The sequence below is a fragment of the Physcomitrium patens genome, chromosome 5 (genome assembly GCF_059467195.1).
Source record: "Physcomitrium patens ecotype Gransden chromosome 5, ASM5946719v1, whole genome shotgun sequence".
Lineage (NCBI taxonomy): Eukaryota > Viridiplantae > Streptophyta > Bryopsida > Funariales > Funariaceae > Physcomitrium > Physcomitrium patens.
In genome coordinates, this window is record NC_143414.1 from 18,716,840 (window position 1) to 18,723,865 (window position 7,026).

Consider the following 7,026-nt stretch of genomic DNA (forward strand, 5'->3'; position numbering starts at 1 on the left):
TTTCTTCAATAAGTTCGTTAAAGGTTGATAAATAACTGCAAACGACTGAATAAATTACCAATAATAACTGACATGGCTGATGAATCCTCAAACACCGGAGACCGTCACTGGTCTGGGCAAGTTCATTATATGTGTCACTTTGTCCGGATCCGTAGCGATACCACGGCTAGAGATTATATGTTCCAATAATTTTTCTGACGGAACACCGAATTGATACTTATCCGAGTTCAACAATATCCCAAACTTAGCGCACTGAGCCAAGCATTTGCCGAGACAATTAAGATGATCTTGTTTTGTACTGAAGATACAGAAGTCATCTAAAAAATTCTCCATAAATAGTCGGAGATAGTCTTGGAAGGCTTGAGTCATCACTCTCTGAAACGTGGCTGGGGCGTTACATAACCCAAAAGGCATCACGCGATAAGTGAATGTGCCCCAATCCGTAGTAAAGGTCGTCTTGAGCTGGTCTTCCATTACAATTTGAACCTGATTATATCCAAAAAATCCATCTAGGAACGAATAACATTCATGACCTGCTACAGCATCTAATATACTATCTGTTAAGGGCAATGAGAAGTAATCTTTCTTGGTGGCCGCATTAAGTTTTCAAAAATCCTGACAAATTTGGATTTTCTCATTCTTTTTTGGCACCATCACGATTGGAGAAACTCACTCACTATTTGGTACCGGGTAAATAAAACCAACCGCAAGAAGCTTGTCCAATTCCTCCTTCACCATGAGGGAATATTTAGGATTAAGGCGATGCTGCCTCTGCCGTACTGGTTTAGCGTTCTCATCTAAAATGATACGATGCTCACAGACTTCAATGAGGATACCTTTTAAATCATCATAAGTCCAAGAAAAAGCGGATTTATGATGCAAGAAAAATTCGGTCCAACAGGTCAACTCTTGTTCCTTAATAACTTCATAGACCTTAATTGTTCGAGATTTTGCTGTGGTCGCCAAATTGATAGTTTGACATAAAAGTGCAATGGCGATATTTTGTTTTAACCCCCGCGCTGGTTTAAAGTCAGTCGATAAGTTTGACATGTATGAAGTACTGAATCTTGTGTCCAGGGCACTAACATGGTGCACATCATACTTGGTCATCCAATCAGTACTAACATAATCCGAGTTTTCCGAGTCCGTCGGGTATATCAAGTACTCCCTCGGACCTCCACATTGGTACACCACTCCAGGATGTAGTGCTGCCTCCACGGGCGCCTCTGTAATTGGTGCCACTACGTCATCATCGGAGCTAAGCTCATCGTCCAACGTTAATGCAGATGCTGGCAATTGAGACTCCCCGTGATAGTATACTGGGTATATTTGTAACACCATTTTGTCTTTGTCCTTGCCAATTGTCAAAGTACCCCAACCCCAATCGTTCTTGGCCTTTGCTTGATAAAGCCAAGATCATCCCAATAAAATTGGATATGATAAAGTTGAATGTTGTAACCGAAAGACGATATAGTCGATTTCATATGCAATACCGGTAATCATAGTTTGAACACTCCGTAAGATACCCATTGGTTTAACCCGGCTATGATCTGCCATTCGTAATACCAATGTCGTAGGTAGCAATTGCTTTAGATCCAAGTCCTCCATTGTATCCGCATTCATTAAATTTACATTAGAGCCACCATCAACTTGTACCCCTGGAATTAAAACGCCATCGATTGATACATTGATTGTTGGTGCTCCCGGATCTGGGTTTAAGCTAACTTTATGAATTTCTTTAGTGTGGGATCTTCGTCATATTAACGCTAAATTCAATGTAGATTGACATTCCGATGCTACAGCCAAAAGTTGCTTCATTGTAATTGAAGGCTGAATAACATCCAAATCCCTCAGAATGTCGTAAGGTTCCATAATGAAAGTAATTTCCAATGCTCTTTTACGTTTCATTGGTTTCGATTTTACTTCGTTCGGCAGCAATTCCTTCCTAATAATTGGGATTGCCGTTGGTAACTTCGCCAACTTGTCTACCACTAAAGGTTTCTTTAATACATAAGATCTTTTACTGGGCTGTACAGGTATTGGTACTTGATTAGTTGGGATCGATCTTGATGGTCCTAGTAAATTGGCACATGGGACTGAATTGGATTCCTGAGTCCATTGAAGTTTCAATATTGGGATACGTCCCAATACTGATATTGATTCGTTTAGCCCCGTGGACGGCACTACTTGCTCTCCTGCGATTGGTTCATCCATGTCTTGAATTAGATTCTTGTCTTTTTCTTGGCCTCTGGTAAGCACTGCGTTCACCACCTCGACACGATGTACTGGTGAGTCTCATTGAACAGGGCCTTTATCTTCCGCCGGTTGGCTTGTTTGCATTTGTTGGTCCCAGTTATTATAATTAAAGGGCGCATTGCACTGCTGATAAGTATGACCAGACTGCTTACAATTTCCACATATTGGAGCATAGTCATCACTGGCCCTTGGATTAGAACATTCACTCGTATAATGTCCGATTTGTCTGCAACAATAGCAATGAAGTGGTCTCCTGCCACTTCCTTCAGGGATAATGGGTGTCTTTACTGGTATATAACGGCTAGGTCTGTTCCATGTCGGATGAATAAAGGATCCTAGTTGACCCATTGTTACTGTAGAATCTCGCATTGGCTTCGTCATGGGTGGATATTGATGGTATCCTGATTGGTTCATCGCCAATCCGTGAATATTGGATACACCTTCTTGGTGAAATTCAGAGTTGAAAAAATTAGAATAATTCTTGTTTAGCTTATTCGCTCGATTTCCATTCCAACCAAACCTATTATTCGTCTGTACTTGATTGACATCCCACGAAGTTGGTTGAGTCATTATCTGGTTATTGAGTTGTTGTTGCTTCTATAAATTCCAACAATTGGTGGTAATATACTTGCCCCCACAAAAGGTACATTATAGAGTCATTTGGGGTGGTGAAGGACATTTTGTTACTAAATAACCTTGCCCCTTATAATTGCTGTACCAAACATTAGGACGCATATTGATTGGTTTATGCCTTTTTTCTTTATCTTTGATCAGATTCACAGCCAATTCATCCATTTTTTTCGTCAATGTTAACAGCAATGACTCATTAAGATCCCTTGATACTAATACACTTGACAATTTTTTTGTAGGTATTGGTTTCTGATACGCTGAATAAGGCACATATGGATGTGATGATGATGGTGGTACAGCTTGTAATGGAACGGCATCCACTATTCTCTGTAGAATTATACCATAATGATTCCTCCTCAAATAACTTTCCGATGAGTCATTCCAGTTTGTCATTTGATAACCTCTTTGAGATGGAATCATCGTGGCTCCAATTGTTAAGTTCTGGTCATAGTGACATTTCTCCCGTATTTTTGCTCGCTCAAGAGATGATGCAATGGTGGCTGATTGGGCCTCCTTTACAAACATTTTCAATTCTGGTGGGTGTAGTCCATTAACCAATATGGACAACACAAATGATTCTGATATTTGGTTATTTGGCCATTTTCGAAGTATATCCACTACACGACCATAATATGACTGTACCGCTTCCCCTGGTACCATTTTGCTGTTCATTAATTTTTCTCTAAGACGTTCTTCAAAACCAATTGGTCGAAAATGGGCTAAAAATGTATTTTTCAATGCCTCCCAATTGATAAATTATCCGACAAGTTGGCGGTTATACCACTCAAACGCTGTGTCTTTCAATGTCGCTGGCAGCCATCTCAACCAAATGTCTTCTGTTCTTCCATTATTGACTACACATGCCGTCAAGAATTGAAACAAATGTTGATCTAGATCCGCACCTGGGAAACCCCAAAAAGTAGGTAATGGCGCGACGCTAGTCGTTCGATCACCCACTGCACCCATTTGAACTGCAATCGAAACTGCTGGTCCTCCGGACGTCATTAAAGATGCCAGTGTTCTGCTCAATTTCTTATTAAAATAAAAACTGTCTCCCGTAAAAGTCTTTTTTGGACTTCCAGGCCTTCCCGATTGACTATTATTATCCCCAAATAATTTTACTGGTTGAATATGAGGTGAAAATGACAGGTTTTGATATACTCTGAATTGGTCTTTATTGGCAAGTGATTTATGCTGATCTTCAGAACCAGTCTTGTTAGGATCGGACGTATTTCTAATTGAGAAGATACCCAGTGGGGTACCTAATTCCTCTGTGCCTTCCTCGTTTTCCGTTAACGGCTTTGAGAGGTTTGATGGACTATTAGCAGCGCTCCTCGCGAGTGCTCTTGGCAATTTTTTTAACGATATGTACTTTTGAAATATTAAAGGTCGATCGTCTTTTGGGTACGATCGAATATGCCGACAAGCATGCAACCACGACTTAATCCAACTTTATTGATGCTTCTTTTTCAATTTGTAATCTCGCTCATTACGCAACAAATTTCTTGCTTGCGATCTCTCTATTCTTTCCTTTGATTGTTTTATTGTCTTTCCTGTTAAATTCTCACTCTTAATAACCATACTCTTTCTTCAAACACTACTGAAATCGTCTTCCATTGCCAATTTTCTCACACGTTTGGTAATTAATTCCTAACACTCAAAGCTATTATCACTCCCTCGCAGTGGCAACAAAATGTGATTGCTCGTTTTACTTATTCCGGAAGAAACCTCCCAGCATAAACCTGTATAAGGGGATTCGAACACGGGAAATGACTAGTTGCTTAAGCGTTCACGTTAGGGTCACACAATCAATTAACTCCTGAATGTATCGTCTCTATTTCCAATATCTGAACACACAAAGAAACTATAATCTCTTCCTTCACTTTATTCGTCTCTTCCTTACAGCAATTTAGTCATACCAATAATTGCTATTTCCACCAATATATTCACCGTCATAATCTCCAACTGTAATACTACGCCCTCACAACTTTCAACACACAATTATCCTCATTCCAATCTCAGAAATTCTTCACACAGAACTGCCATTCACATTACAGTGTTTCACACACACAAACTCATTCTCTTTGCTGAACTACAATCAGATTTCAGCATTCAATCTTTCTTCTTCTCAAATAATATCAATCACATTTCCATTCCATAATTCACTTCACAATATTTAGAAACTTTCAATCCTCTTATTCAAAGTAAATAACAAACAAAAGAAAAGAGGTAGCACCAAGCTTATCCAGGCTCACAACTCTCACAGTCTGGCATTTTCGTCCCCTCTCCCATCCTCCTTATACTACTCCGAGATACCAACTCCTATACTACAGATGATAACTACTTTTCTTGACTATTCATCTTTTCTACTTGATGAACCACCATTTCAGCAGTTATCTATCCTTGTTTACACTATACACTAGGTATCTACATTCTGAAAATAACTACTTATTCTACAGAACTATTTAATATAAGTTGACCAAGTATAAAAAAAATTATTTTTTTTGTCTCCAAATCCAAATTATTGTTTTTTTTAGTCTACATCTTAAATTATTCTTATGAAAACTTGTATTAAATTAAATATATATATATATATATATATACATATATATTAGTAATTAAATAAAGATATTTTAGACTATTTATCAAATCAATTAGTCATTGTTGCAAACTTATATTAGAAAAATAAATTAATAATAAGAATAAAAAAAACTTTTTAAGTACTTTTTCATAAAAAAATCCTTTAAATTAAAATTAATCTAATATTAGCATATTAAATGAATTATTATTTAATATAATAGAATAATAAATTTGACATTCTTTAATATAATTAAGTTAAAATAATTATTATAATACTTTTGATTTAAAGCCAAAAAAACAATATATCAAACGATTTAATTGATGGCTTGCAATTTTTTTATATATTACAACTACATCAATGTCTAATAAATCAAACCTACAAAAATGAGAACAATCATAACATCTTCAATAGTAAAAAAAAAACGTGGTATATAAGCAAAAGATTCAATAGTCTAGATTGAAGATTATATCATTGAATGATACACATCTAATGATTTAGTGAAGATTTACCAAAATGACATACTAGTACAATTATATTACAACTTTATGAATCTACATCAAATGAATGTTGGACTACTATAAGTCCATGAAACAAATAGTCAAGATGTAGATAAAATAGAGAATCAAGATATCTGCAAGGAGACTTGAACTTATAGCAGGGTGTTAATAAAAAGTACATATTCAATACTTGTATACATGGTAAATGTATACTCACCTATTCAAAGTTAAATTAATTACTATGGAAGCTAATGGCATCACAACTTTGTATATATGTTTGTGGCTTTGCTTCATATATTTATATTTTAACCTTTCATCAAACAAGGAGACACTAACATATAGATAAGTTTGTAAATTGTTTCAATGCATTTTGCTAATAACTAAATCCAATGTATTTAATTAATTCTATCTCACAATTGACCTATTCATGTACAATCTTTTTACTACATCTCTTTGTCTTTAGGTTCCAAAAGTTGGCATATAAGAATCACCCTTCCAAATCCCATTGATACAAAGTTTTTGATAAAATCATGACCATTATGTATTATGTGTTGAGTTACTTTTTGATTGTGGAGTAGCATGCTTGTGCAACACCAAAAATGAAGACATTCCTTCCCTAGTTATGACTACCCCAATTGCCAAAACTTGAGTTTTAAAATCACCCTCAAACACGCTATTGCACTGCTGGCAATGATAAAAAAATCAACACAATTTTGTAACGGAGAAAACCACCTAAACGAAAGGTCTGTAACGGAGAAAACATATTGCGACTTGTACAGAACGTTGTGTTTGACAAAAGTGAAACCCGTTCCAACAGACTTCTCACAAAGTGGTGATGGTGAACTGGAACATGGTTTTCTGCTTCCTCTCATTCCGGCCGACGACGCCATCCTCGTTTTCGGCGTCCAAGGCCACGATGGCCGCCATGTTCCGAGATGCAATGCCCATCACGCGTTGGTTTTGCGGTCCGTGGCTACTGCTCAGTGGTGGGAGGCGAAGACGTATCACTTGCCAGGAACAACACCTGCGGACGCGACGAGAGAGGATTGAGGGCATGGCTTG